Raw genomic sequence first — 13,916 nt, forward strand, 5'->3', positions numbered from 1 at the left:
ATGTTGCTTTAATTCCCACAAACAAATTACAAAGAATACTTAGACACATCAAACTGGAGCTAAACATCATTAACCATTTCTGAATTGAATCAGATCCTTGGTGGTTTTAACTAACCTGTGCAGAACTGAACCTTTTGCATTGCACTGTCTGCCTTTGCGGGTTTCCTGTTTATTCTTTAGTCTTCCTGTCAGTTAAACTAGAATTCCATCTTTCAGTAATTCAGCCCAGACGGAAAAAACGTAATCCTCATCAGAAGAGATCGGTCAGCGGGTACGACGTGGACTAAAACGAATGTGTACATTTAGCTGATTACTGATTATCACTATTATTAGAATAATTGTTTAATGATGTTGGTCTGCACAACCTGGTGTGGAAGTGTCCAGGAGATCCATCATTCCCAGAGGTTAAAGCCATTCGCCCTGTGCTTTGAGACCACCAGTAGCTTAAGGCAGGACAAGTATGGCCCATCTCAGGAGAACCTCTCAACCCCCCCACCCCCATCACATCCCCACCCTGACTCCAGTGTAGTGTGAAAGAGTCCTCTGTGAGTGAGGCCAAGGATCTGCCAGCAGGACCTCTTTTTGTAAAATGAATAAGTGCAGCTCCGCCACATTTAAGGCACCCTAATGTACCGTGGCTGGACCACAAAGGCAGCATGATCATTTGCCAAGGGATAATGATGCTTCCTTAATTTGCCCCAGTGTGTCACAAACAGGATGCTCTGAAGAGCAACCCCTTCCAGAGATGAGCTCCCCTCTTCCATCCCAGTTTTCCTTCAATGCTCTTCTAAGTCCACCAGTTCCCTTGCTTATTGGCCTGGAAGGATCTTGTTTTTCTTCCGGCTTATTGTCATCTAGAACTAAATATCAGCAAACAGCAGTGTGGCTGAAGGACACAACGTGCCAACCTTGACTGGGAGCTCCTGATATCCTCCCAGTGGAGTGGAGAGAATGCGGTGGAGCTTGGAACGGAGCACCCAGAGAGGGAGCACGGCCGCTCCACTGACACATATTACGGAAAGATATTTGGGCCACAAATTGAACTGAGCGGTGTATGTGAGAGGGAGGCAAGGGCTGAACAGGGAGAGCCTAACAACAAAACATCAGGAAATAGCAAAGCGGCCCTTCGGGGATATTAGAAACTAGGTGACGGGAGTAGGTGAGAGTTGTGAATAAATGATCTACGTTTGCTGTGAGTGTTTTACAGAAAAGGTTTGGAGTTTAACAAATATTCTACAGAAGAAAAGGATCTCTCGCTATGAGACTGTATAAATGTGGAACTGTATAGGACATGGGATGTTAAAAAGACTATTAAAAAAACACCTTTTTGTTGTTTTTATACCAAATTTATGGGAGGAAACTAGACCAGAACCCACAGTTTATGTAAATACCTGTGAAACCAGCAGAAGGTTTATTAGGGAACGTTGCATGAACTGCTGTGAAAATGGGCCGATCGGATCGTCTAAGTTGTGGAAAAAAGAAAAGAAGTTTTCAGAGAACCCAATTGTGCTCAACTGCAAGCTAAAAGCTGAACTCGACATGTTCACAGAATAAAAACAAAACTAGATAGAAGGAAAGGAGTCAGTGTGGAAACCAGGAGGGATCTGATACCTGAGAAACAGGACGGGTTAACCAAAGGGCGGGTGGGTCACAAGTGAGTGAAGGCCAGAAGGGACACAGGAGATTAAAACTATCAGTCTAAAACTAAAGGAAGGATAAAATTCAGCTAAAGCATCTTCAAGAAACCAAAGAAGTCTTCATTTGACCCTACTGGGACCACCATGATCTGGATGGCTGAGAACTTTCACCAGTACATCATGTTCGTGGTTCATGAATTCACCATAATTTACGTATTTACTAAAGTCGTCAACTGCATTTTTTTTGGCGGGGCGAGCCTGGGAACGAGCCCCCGCACTGTGAGAATAAACATCATGTCTCTAGAGCTGATCGTCATCCGCCTATGAATCAAAGAAGCACTTTTCCAAAATTCTGATTAAATCTTTTGGAAATAAATCTAAATCAGCGTAAATCAGTATCAGCAGGTGAAATGTGTGCAGCAATCAGAGACCATCATCAGCCTTCAAAACCACAACTGGTGCACCTCTGGATAAACCAGTAACCACTATTAACAATTATAAAAAAAATTCACCATCAAATGTTCTCATGAGAAGTAGGGATGCAACGATACCCCTTTTTCCAAACCGATACTTGGATCTGAGTACTCGCCGATACCGATTACCGATACTTCTACCACACAAAAAAATGCAATGATTTGGAATACAGATTTTATTTTCTTCCCCGCTTTCAACAGGAAAAGACTGTGAGGTAGATAAAAAGTAAAATATATGAATAAAAATCATAACAAAACTAAAATATTAGGTGAACAGAAAGGACAAGTTACAGTGAAGCCATTTTCAAGCAATTGCATTGGTATAGAGCTCCGGATTTCACGTGACTCTCAGAGAGTAGACGCCATGTTGGCAGGCAACAAGGGTAAACAAATTGAACGGGATCGGCTTGGATTTTACTTCGTCGGAGTTTACTTCACACTTTAAAACCGAAGAAATTGTTTTATATAGTCAGAAATTAAATAGACTAAACATCTCCGACCCTTACTGTGCCCCTGGGATGTCGGAGCGGACTTCTTACCGGACCTGGCCAGGGAATGCCTTGGGATTCCCCCGGAGGAGCTGGCCCAAGTGGCTGGGGAGAGGGAAGTCTGGGCCTCTCGACGCTACTGCCCCCGCAACCCGACTCCGGATAAGCAGATGAAAATGGATGGATGGACAGTAGTTTAAATAGAGTGCTGTGCTGTTTGAATGTATAAAGTGAGCACCAAGAGAAATCACTAGTTTGATTGTTTTCCGTGAATAAAATAAATATGTCAGGCAGGAGCGTCTCAGGATCTGTCTGAGATCTGTCTCGGTGAGACAGATAATAGCAATCCAAAGTGCTTTTTATGTGTGATCTGACAATTGATCAACCATTGCTTAAAAATGAAATACAGCTTAGCCGGTTAATTGCTGTGATCATAAAACACGTAAACGGCAGCACGCAGAACTCACGAGGCAACGTTTTACGTGATGTTTACTTGCTGCTATGACAAAAAGCCACGCCAAAATAAGTTTAGGAAGCCCACTAAGAATCATAATAAAAGCATTTAAAATAAATACCATACACAGTTGAGGAAACGTTGGTTTAAGTACCTGATATGAAGTGGTCGCTGCATAAGCGAAAACCTTTCCTCTCGGGGTCCCACAGCTTCATTTTAGCCCGGTCACTAGCGTGTTTTATTACAATGATCCAACGTTTGCGGCGCTCCGGATCTTGGGGAATCCTGTAGATGGCTCATTCCTTATGTCGTCCGCATCTGTTCTGCATCCTGGGGCACAACAGGAATCTACCGTATTTGCCGTTTGATTGAGTTTTCTGACAATAACAAATAGTCCAGCTGCGGGCTTCTACCTGCCAATATGGCGCCGTTTCGATTTGAACTGTTGCATGCCGGGAGAAGTGACGTCAACTCCCGGAGCTCTATCGGTTCTTGATATTGGTTAACTTTTACCTATACCGATACTGGAATCAGTATCAGTATAGATACTGATACTGGTATCGGTATCTGTGCATCCCTAATGAGAACCTGAAACTGCTACATTAAAATCCATCAGAACACAGAAGCTCTGGGTAGTTCTGCTGGAAGTGATTTCACAAGGTGAGTCCCATGAATAATGGCTTCACTGTCAAATAAGCTCAAGGCTGTCCGCAGCTGGAATGATTCACTGATTAATGTTCACACACACACACACACACACACACACACACACACACACACACACACACACACACACACACACACACACACACAAAAAACACACACACGTCTCCATTAGCAGCCTGTATGGAGCTCACAGGCCCACACACTTGTCTTCTCCTCTTCCTCAGTCACGTTCTCTTCTATGTGTTTCAACTTTCTTCACTCTGGGAACATAAAGAGCTTTCACCACAAAAAGATGGCTGCAGCATCACTACGAAGGCCACGGGGATTTAGTGGTTCGGGGATGAAACCTAACCAGATCTCGTTTACATACAGGAGTGTGATGGGAGGCAACGCAAATGCCCAGAGAGAAGTTTAGGTTTTACCAGAAAACATAATAAACACACACATCTAAAAGCAGAAAGTGCAACAGAAGATGGACAAAACGAACCCAAAAATGCATGAAAGTTGTGAAAAGATTGGAGTACTCACCAGCTAAGCATCACTGGGGTGTGGGTACGGGGCTGAGGGGGCCGTCTGTCCTTTTCAAATAGATTCTGGAAGAAGTGAGAGAAAGGAGGGGGAGGGGTGAGTCTTCAATACGCTGCTCTCCTTCTCATGAGCACAGACCGAAGCCACAAAGAGGCTGGCGCTCTCGTAAACAAGCCGCCAACTTTTCAATGGAGCGGAGAAGGCGGAGCGGGAATGGTATTTAAGCTGAGACTTCACGGGCCGGGGGTGGGGGGTGGGGGTCTCGGCGAGTTGCCTTTACATCCACTGATGGTCGAGGAGGATAATACCAAACCCAGAAGTTCTAAACTATTGGAGGACACGAGAAAGTCTGGAGCCGTAGAGGCCTTGTGCTGCACGGCCAAAATGTAGGTGAGCCATATAGATGGAAATGAGGTGAACAGATGCTCTACTGTGTTTTTACACACACACACACACACACACACACACACACACACACACACACACACACACACACACACACACACACACACACACACACACACACACACACACACACACACGCTAATATGCAGAGAGGATATTAGCATTGGTTCCAAGCTTTTTGATCTCAATGCCACAGAGCAAATTGGAACAAATAGCCCTGGTTGGTTTCTACGGCAACCTGAAGGAGCAGCTCAGACATGTGATCCCTCTTGAGCCATCAGCTACTGCGATATGGCTGCCGTTTCCTCAGCCTCGGTGAGGTAAGTAGAAATGAGGACGGACTCGTGATAATCACCTGGACCTCCAGTAGGGCCCCGCTGACTGATCTTACATAACAGCACTGCATAAAGCTCTGACTCTACATAAATAAATAATAAAAATGTAAGTAAGTGAGTAAATAAATAAATGTGAATTCATTCATTCATTCATTTGGGCTGCAGTTCAAGATAAAAGAAAAATAACTGAGAAATCTATAAATTGTTGAAAATGGCGTTGTTATATTTAATTTATTTAGCTGATATTGTTTAATATATCAGTACCACAAATGCAGACATGAGCTCTAAAACAAAAATCTTCTTATAAATCTCCAAAAATGTGTTCTAATTAGAATTAGCAAAATAAACTGACGTCCAAACACTGAATAGAAAATAACCTGCCTATGTCCTTCATTCATGACCTGGAAGGTGGGCGTAACGTTATGCCATGGGCCATTGTGTGTTGGTGTGTCTGTTACCAAAATACCTCATGAGCGTCCTTAATGGATTTTAATTTAACTCCCAGTAAAAACCACTGGATTAACACCAGAATCAGTCAGAATGAGCCAACATCCATCCATTTTCTGAACCCGCTTCATCCACGCAGGGTCGGGGGGGTGGGGGTGGGTGGGTGGGTGGGGGGGGGGGGGGGTTCTATCTCCAGCAGTCAATGGGCAAATCAGGCGGGGTACACCCTGGACAGAGAGCCAGTCCATCACAGGGCAACACAGAGACACACAGGACAAACAATCATGCACACTCACACAGACCTAAGGACAATTTAGACAGTCCAGTCAACCTAACAGTCATGTTTTTGGACTGTGGGAGGAAGCCGGAGTACCCGGAGAGAACCCACGCATGCACAGGGAGAACATGCAAACTCCATGCAGAAAGATCCCAGGCGGGGAAGCAAACCCAGGACCTCCTTGCTACAAGGCACCAGCTCTAGCCACTGCACCACTGCGCAGCCATGAGCAAACATATAAAGATAAAGATCGGCCGAGCTAAACCGTGTGCCCAGTGTGTTAGTAGCTGAGATTCATCCTCACCGTGTGCTTCAAACACATAGTGTACATGCATGGCCCTTGTTTAAAGCCCCAGGAGTCTCCTCATGTCTAAAGTTATTCAGTTTTAGGGTCAACCCAATTACAAATGGCCGCCTTAGACAACTCCCCTTATGAGACGCAAACATTTGCCGGTTTCACATAAACTGTTAGCAGGTTAGTGTACTCCAGAACAATGGCATGCATATCCAGCATCATGAAGCATTCAGCTCAAAGTTCTACTGCAAAAGTCTCCCGCTCAGGCCTGAGACACTCAACAGCCAGAGATGCCGGAAAACGGATTTTCTTCGGCGTTAAGCTGAGAATTTAGGGGTGAACAGCAGGAAGTGACCGCTCAAACAAAAACACTGCAAATAATCGGCAAAGTCAGTGTGAGACCAGGCTTTATCCACTGTAAGCTGACTCACACACACACACAGGCAGGCACACACACACACACACACACACACACACACACACACACACACACACACACACACACACACATATGAACGCACACACCTATTCACACACACACACACTCACATAAATGCATGCGCACACATGACACATGCATGCACACACACACACACACACACACACACACATGCACACACACACATAAATGTATGTGTACACATGCACGCACACACACACACACACATGAACGCGCACACACACAAGCACACACACACACACACACACACACACACACACGTACACACACAAACTTGCATGCACACTCACATGAACACACACATGCATGCACACACACACACATACACACACGTACACACACAAACTTGCATGCACACACACACACACACACACAGTTATATGATAAATACATTTTTATAGTGTGTCCCCCCTCATCAAAACAAAGAGATTATTAATGGATACATCTGGACCCACCAGTGGAAATAAAATCATCCTAATTTAGCTGCAGCTTTAATGAAGACAAAGCAAGAAGAAGGTGGACATAATGGGAGTTTAACTCCTGACGTTCATTTTGATGAACACACACAGAAATCCATGCTGTGTTTCCCTGTCTGAGGCACTGACGGAAACACGTCTGATTAGTGGTGAATCCTGCAGATTTGTAGCTAGTGCCAGTTGCTGACAATCTGCAGCTGCTAAACGAACTTGTATTTTTATAATTTTTGGTAGTTTTCCCCCTTATTTCCACTCTTTTGGTAGCAAACTTACATTAAAGCAAATCTTAAAATAAAAAAACATCACATTTATCAGATATTTAACAGCATAAATGAAAGAATAACGTTGGTTCTGGAGTTTATTCGATATTTTATGAGGCTCTTGCTGCCCAAGGCGATGGCTACTCCTGCGTCACACTTCAGCACCATGAATATTCAGCTGTGAATGTTTTAAATGAAGATTTGAGAATACAACTTTAACTTTATTAATGAAATTTGTGTGAAATAAATGTACGAAACAATCACCTGGGGTCAAAGTAAAGTGAAACCCTCCTCATGTCAAAACCAAACCCCTACAGCCTGAGGACAAACGCAGCACCAGCTACACCGACAAAAGCAACAAGCCCAAGAGCAGAAACGACGAGAAAGCCGGCAGGGTGTTGCATGAACCCTGAGAGAAAACATGACCAGTAAAGAGATGAAGCTGCAAACAAGAATAAACTTATGTGTTTACTCGGGCTGTACAGAGGATTTACCACCAGATAAAACACTAACCCGTTTAAACAAACACACTCAGGACTCAGCTTCTCTTTAGATGAATTAGTTTATTAAATCACATCATCCAGATCTTCCTTCTAATCGCATTTCTCTGATTTCTTTGCATGAAGCTACCTAAAAAAACAACTTAAAACATCCATTTGTCAACACTTCAAATGCATATACCAGTCCCTCTGCTTTAGAGGAGATGAAAACAGGAAATGTGTGAATTTGACTGTGCAGATAAAAGCATAAATTACGGACAAGAATAAAATTTGTTCATTAATCCAACCCATTAAAAAGACCCATGGTCACCCAGGAACACACACACATATATTTCTGAAAAGGTCAGCTCCTTCCTGCAGGACGGTTTCATTTGCACCACCTGAAGGTGCGGCATTACATCATCCATCCTGCAGGAGAGGAGGCGGCAGCCTGGCTGCTTTCACAGGCAAGTCTCTCACGGCCCTCCCTCTCCATTGTAGCAGTTGACACCTGTTTATATACAGTATGACCTTTGACCCTTTACTCCCCATTCTTGGACTACACACACACACACACACACACACACACATACACACACACACACACACACACACATACCACATACACACACACACACACACACACACACACACACACACACACACACACACACACACACACACACACACACACAGTGTGCTGCTGTACTTCCGTCCTAATGAAAACAAATCTCAGCTCCTGAGTTATGCTCATGTGTTTCTATCAGATTGCTCACTAAGCTTAAGTGGGCCTCTGTAGTAATTAAGAGGCAGCCCCATTAAAGAGGCCCCAGGGTGGCTAATACATCAATGTAAACATTAACGCTACAAACTGCACAGCCACCCAAAAGCTCAGATACATGATGGACAATCCAGTCTGGTTTTAAAATGCATCAGGCCTCAGAAATGTGACATCACCTCAAACAAACCACCAGTGGTGGCTGGTGAATTATTTTTTGGGTGGGGGCAGTTTAACAAGTGGTGTGCCAAAAAGAGCATGTCGGCCGAGATTTGCATGACCCGTTATGGGAAGGCACATAGGAATAACGAGTTTTTTTAAAATAAATTTGTACTATTAACATGTTTCTTATCCATTTGCTTTCTTAAAAAATGATGGTTTATAGGCAGATAGATAAAAAAAATTATGATTTATTAGAAAAAATAAATAATCTTTAAATAAATTGTAATTTCGAGTCAAATTCTTGTTTTTTTTAAACCAACAACAAAATTCAAGCAGGCAGAAAAAAATTCTAAAAATACTCGCTAAACATTAGTTTTAATTAAATGTGTCAAAAATGTAAATATTTCATTTTTCTAGTCAAAAACAAAAGGTTTTCGGGAGAAACATGGATTAGAAAAGTGTTCACGTTATGAATGTATTAAAAATAGCCTCATCGCTCAAAATTCAATAACTGGTGGGGCGGCACCCTAGCACCCCCTATGGACGAGCCAGCACTGTAAATCACTAATGCTGGCTGAGATGCACGACCCGACTTTTACAAAAATTCTAATGCTCCTATTTTCCAGGGTCAGTTAGGAGAGTTTTTATGTGTGAAAGTTAAAAATAATCTAATGTGACCAACAAAATCTCACTTCTTTTCATTTAAATAATATTTATACTTATTTACATGGAATTGTTTATATTTCTTCCAAGCATAAACAACCCCCACAGCTGTAAAACGTAGCTCTTCTCCACCATAGTCCACCATGCTGCTCCCGTATGGTTCAAGGTGGGATGCTGATCTAGCATCTCATCACTAGCGACCCAAACTGGTAACCAGTCATGTCTATGCTACTTTTTCAGCAGGGCATGCTCATGAGTCTTTTAGCGGTAAACACATGGAGGTGGCTCGGGAAGCCGGCTACATAACTCAACATAACTTTTAAACAGAAACACGCTTTAAAACGGCTGAAATAGTCCCTTTAACTTTAGTCTCAGGATATGTTTTGTCTACACAAGTGCTTCAGGTGTGTGCTCCTTGGCTCTGCCTTGATGGGTCCTTGTATCTTCACGTGCATGTGCGTGCACGTAGACCTCCCATCACGCTGTTGTGATGGTGCAGAGTGAAGCACAGCAGTGGGAGTGGATCGCCTGCAGAGGCAGAGTCCTCAGCTTCCCAGCAGCTTTCTGCTCATCAAACTGAATATTGACCCACAGACGTCCAACCTCCGCTGCCACTAAAAAGGCCACCACAGTCCTTCCTCGCCAGCAAAATGAGAGTTCTGCCCGTTTGGCTGGTCTAGACCAAACCTCCTCCTATCATTTTGTTTGTTCATTTCTGTCATGAAGGTGATCAAGCTGCAACATTTGGCCTCATCATGATTACTCTTCTGTGTACAGTCAGTTGTTTTGCTTCTGTGTAACCTTAACGCTCCTTTCAATGGGGTTTGTTTTCATGCTAACATGTGTGCTCAGCACTCAGACAGCACACGCTCTGGAACACATTTACACAGTGACAAAGTTAGGCCGTCTCCAACTCAAGGAGCATAAAAAATGAGAGCAGAACATCATTTAAATGTGCTTAAAGAATGTAATCCTCACACTCGCTGGCTACAAAATAATCCTGTCTTTTCATTTAATTTCTTACTTAAACATAAGCAGCTCAACAGACCAGAGACAGACTGCAGAACATAATATATCTGATTATAAACAAGCATTTAAATCACAAACGGAACTGTCTGACTTATTTTGGTTCAGTTTGCATCAAGAGTTTGGTTTTCCTCTGATTAAATGGTTTTAGTCTTCCAGTTTATCTATTTTTTATTTAGACCTCCTTGTCAAATGTTCAACGGCAGTTGAACACACACGCACACGCGCACATGCACACACACACACACACACACATGCACACACGCACGCACACACACACGCACGCACACACACGAGCGCTTGATTAGTTTTTTTATGAGGAAAACCACACCTTAATAGAGAGAACATGAATGTCCATGTTGAGAGGTCAGCATCATGAGTTAACCCTAGTACCCTCCTGTTGCGTCGGCTCTACTGTTGCTGGCCATGATCCACGTCTCATGGCCACATTTGGAATGTAAGCAGACGAGTAAATCAAAAGATTAACCATTTGCTTCAGCATCTTCTCAACAACAGACCAGAGGAACCTCCTCGTTATGATGGATGAAGTATCAGAGGCCGAGGAGATGAGGGCCCACCTCTTAACCTGAAGGTTGCAGGTTCTAGCACAGTTCAGTCTGTTGCAGCCAATGTGTCTTTGGGCAAGACACTCCACTCACCTCGCCTGCTGGTGGTGGTCGGAAGGACTAGTGGCGCCAGTGCTCGACAGCCTGGCTTCTGTCAGTGCGCCCCAGGGCAGCTGTGGCTACAATATAGCTCATCACTACCAGTCTGTGAATGTGTGTGTGAATGGGTGAATGACTGGCTGTGTTGTAAAGCACCTTGGGGAGCTGTAGAGCCCTAGAAGGCCATTTGTATTTATCAACAAGACACAAAAAAATGTAGATTCCCCTTTAATATGCAGACTCCGCCCAAGAGCTGTCAAGCACTAGCTTAGATGTATACTTGGAAAAGCTAATCAGTTCTTATTTGGTGTGACTATGAAACACCTTAAATAGAAAAAGGGTAGAATGCCGTCTCTGGGTCAGGGATGAGGTCCTGCCCCAAGTGGAGGAGTTTAAGTATCTCGGGGTCTTGTTCATGAGTGAGGGAAAGTTGGAGCTTGAGATCGATAGGCGGATTGGTGCTGCATCTGCAGTGATGCGGGCGTTGTACCGGTCTGTCGTGGTGAAGAGAGAGCTGAGTCAGAAGGTGAAGCTCTCGATTTACTGGTCGATCTACGTTCCTACCCTAACCTACGGTCACAAACTTTGGGTAATGACCGAAAGAATGAGATTGCGGACACAATCGACTGAAATGAGCTTTCTCCGCAGGGTGACTGTCTGTCACCTGGCCAGGGAACGCCTTGGGATTCCCTCGGAAGAACTGTCCAAGTAGCTGGGGAGAGGGAAGTCTGGGCCTCTGTGCTTAGGCTACTTTCCCCGCGACCCGACTCCAGATAAGCAGCTGAAAATGAATGGACTGACATGAAACACCTCATGTGCCTCCAAAGCAGCAATGGCTTTTGTTCTCTCCCAAAGTTCTCTCTACCTGCTGGAAAAAGTTGCTTTTTCCAGCATCTTTTGGATCAACGATCGACAGCTCTGCACCACTGGAGCTGAGTGTTCCAGCAGCTTTTTCTGCCTCAAATCTGGGCTCAACTGCCAGGGCTGCTTTTGTGAGTAAAACCGTATGTTCAGAGAAATCAGTTTCATTCATGCAACAGGACGGCGGTGAGTCCTCTAAAATAACAAAGATGGCACATGTGTTGCTGAGAGAAACACTTTTGCTTCCTGCCATCGACAAATTCATCTCCGTGCCACTCCGAGGTGTGGACTTCAAAAGATGAAGTATTGGATGTTCTGGGGACTGAGAATTACTATTTAAGACAAATGACAGGAGTTTGAAAAGAAGAAAAGATCTCCCTCTGACGAATCCCTGTTGGTCAGATACCATCAGAAGAAAAAGTGAGCTGAGCTGAAGAGGGAAGCAGCCGGCGGCGGCGTAATTGAGAAAGAAATGAAAATAGTGGGCGATGAGAAGGAAGGAACAAGAGTGAAGAGGTGGAAATTCAAGCAAAGCAGCACCATGTGAATCCAGAGAACATGTCTTTTGGGAGATTTAGCTGTAAGACATATCTGAAACCTTCCACCGTATCAGCTGCTTAGACTCAAACAGAGAGGGAATCAGCTGCATTATGGCAATCAACATGCTTTTCAGCTGCTGAAGCTTTGTAGCCCATATGCTTTTATGCCCTCCACTATGTAAATTACAAGCAGAAAATTGAGTAAAATGTTCCCAACAGCCCAATGCATTATGTGCATTAAGCTAACACAGTTTTCAGCCCGCAGCACCAAAACAGAACTCGTGTGTGAGGAAGACAGAAAATGGAAATTCAGGAGAAAGCAAAGTTAGCTCTTATCAAAGACCAATCAAACAATGCTTCTTATCAGATCTAACGACATAAACATTCTACTAAACAAACGGTTTTAATGATCAAACACCCTCATGGTCACTCGGGGTGCGTTAATCAACCCACTATTGGTTAAAAGGTTCTGATGCATGTATGTATTTGAATGCTTGTGTACACTTTTGAGCCCATGTGAAAAACATAAAGTTTACAATAAACTTTTATGAATAAATCATCAAAGAAGTGTGCCGTAGAATCATTTCACACTGGAAATTGATCAATTAAAGCAGCAATCCAGAGTTTTCTGGATGGACATCGAGCGCGGAGAATCGTCTGGAACCAGCACTAATTTTCAGTTTTTCCCGGAATCATTCAAATGGTCAAATTCTGATTCCTGCAGTCTGCAAATAACACACGGGAGTCCATTTCACATTTGTAAACAGAATCAGCTGAAACAGCGTCTGGCCGTTAGAGCTGAAACTCAGATCACCAGACAGTTCATGGGGATCGTGAAGGGCAGCCATCTTTTAGAGCGGCTCGAGAAAAAAACCTAAGGGGAGTGGCTTCAGTCGGGATGAAGAACAAGTCATGTCCTAGCTAAAGGGATGTATCTGACAGCCCAGAGACCACCACACTCACACAAGATCACGTCACGTTACCGCCACTGCGTCTGCTTTGTGGCAAAGCGGCGCCATTCGTCGTCGTCTTCCTCCGCTTATCCGGGTCCGGGTCGCGGGGGCAGCATCCCAACTAGGGAGCTCCAGACCGTCCTCTCCCCAGCTACCTCCACCAGCTTCTCCGGCAGGACCCCAAGGTGTTCCCGGACCAGATTGGAAATGTAACCTCTCCAACGTGTCCTGGGTTGACCCGGGCGGGGACCTCCTGCCGGCAGGACATGTCCGAAACACCTCCCCAGGGAGGCGTCCAGGAGGCATCCTGACCAGATGCCCAAACCACCTCAACTGACTCCTTTCGATCCGGAGGAGCAGCGGTTCTACTCAGAGTCCCTCCCGAATGTCCGAGCTCCTCACCCTATCTCTAAGGCTGAGCCCGGCCACCCTACGGAGGAAACTCATTTCGGCCGCTTGTATCCGCGATCTCGTTCTTTCGGTCATTACCCAAAGCTCATGACCACAGGTGAGGATTGGGACGTAGATCGACCGGTAAATCGAGAGCCTGGCTTTCTGGCTCAGCTCCCTCTTCACCACGACAGATCGG

The 13,916-nt window shown here is 44.5% G+C and overlaps 1 protein-coding gene across 4 annotated transcripts in view; it reads right to left on the reverse strand.

The window, feature by feature from the left end:
- The window catches only part of sema5ba (sema domain, seven thrombospondin repeats (type 1 and type 1-like), transmembrane domain (TM) and short cytoplasmic domain, (semaphorin) 5Ba), a 266,236-nt gene that overhangs the window by 213,624 nt on the left and 38,696 nt on the right, over nt 1-13,916 (reverse strand). For 3 of the 4 annotated variants that reach the window (XM_015965908.3, XM_015965907.3, XM_015965906.3), the window contains exon 2: nt 4,247-4,311. The exons of the other annotated variant lie outside the window; for it this stretch is intronic. The gene's annotated coding sequence lies outside the window, so the exon portion shown is untranslated. The remainder of the gene's footprint in view (nt 1-4,246; nt 4,312-13,916) is intronic. 4 annotated transcript variants of the gene reach the window in all.

The sequence above is a fragment of the Nothobranchius furzeri genome, chromosome 14, assembly GCF_043380555.1.
Source record: "Nothobranchius furzeri strain GRZ-AD chromosome 14, NfurGRZ-RIMD1, whole genome shotgun sequence".
Lineage (NCBI taxonomy): Eukaryota > Metazoa > Chordata > Actinopteri > Cyprinodontiformes > Nothobranchiidae > Nothobranchius > Nothobranchius furzeri.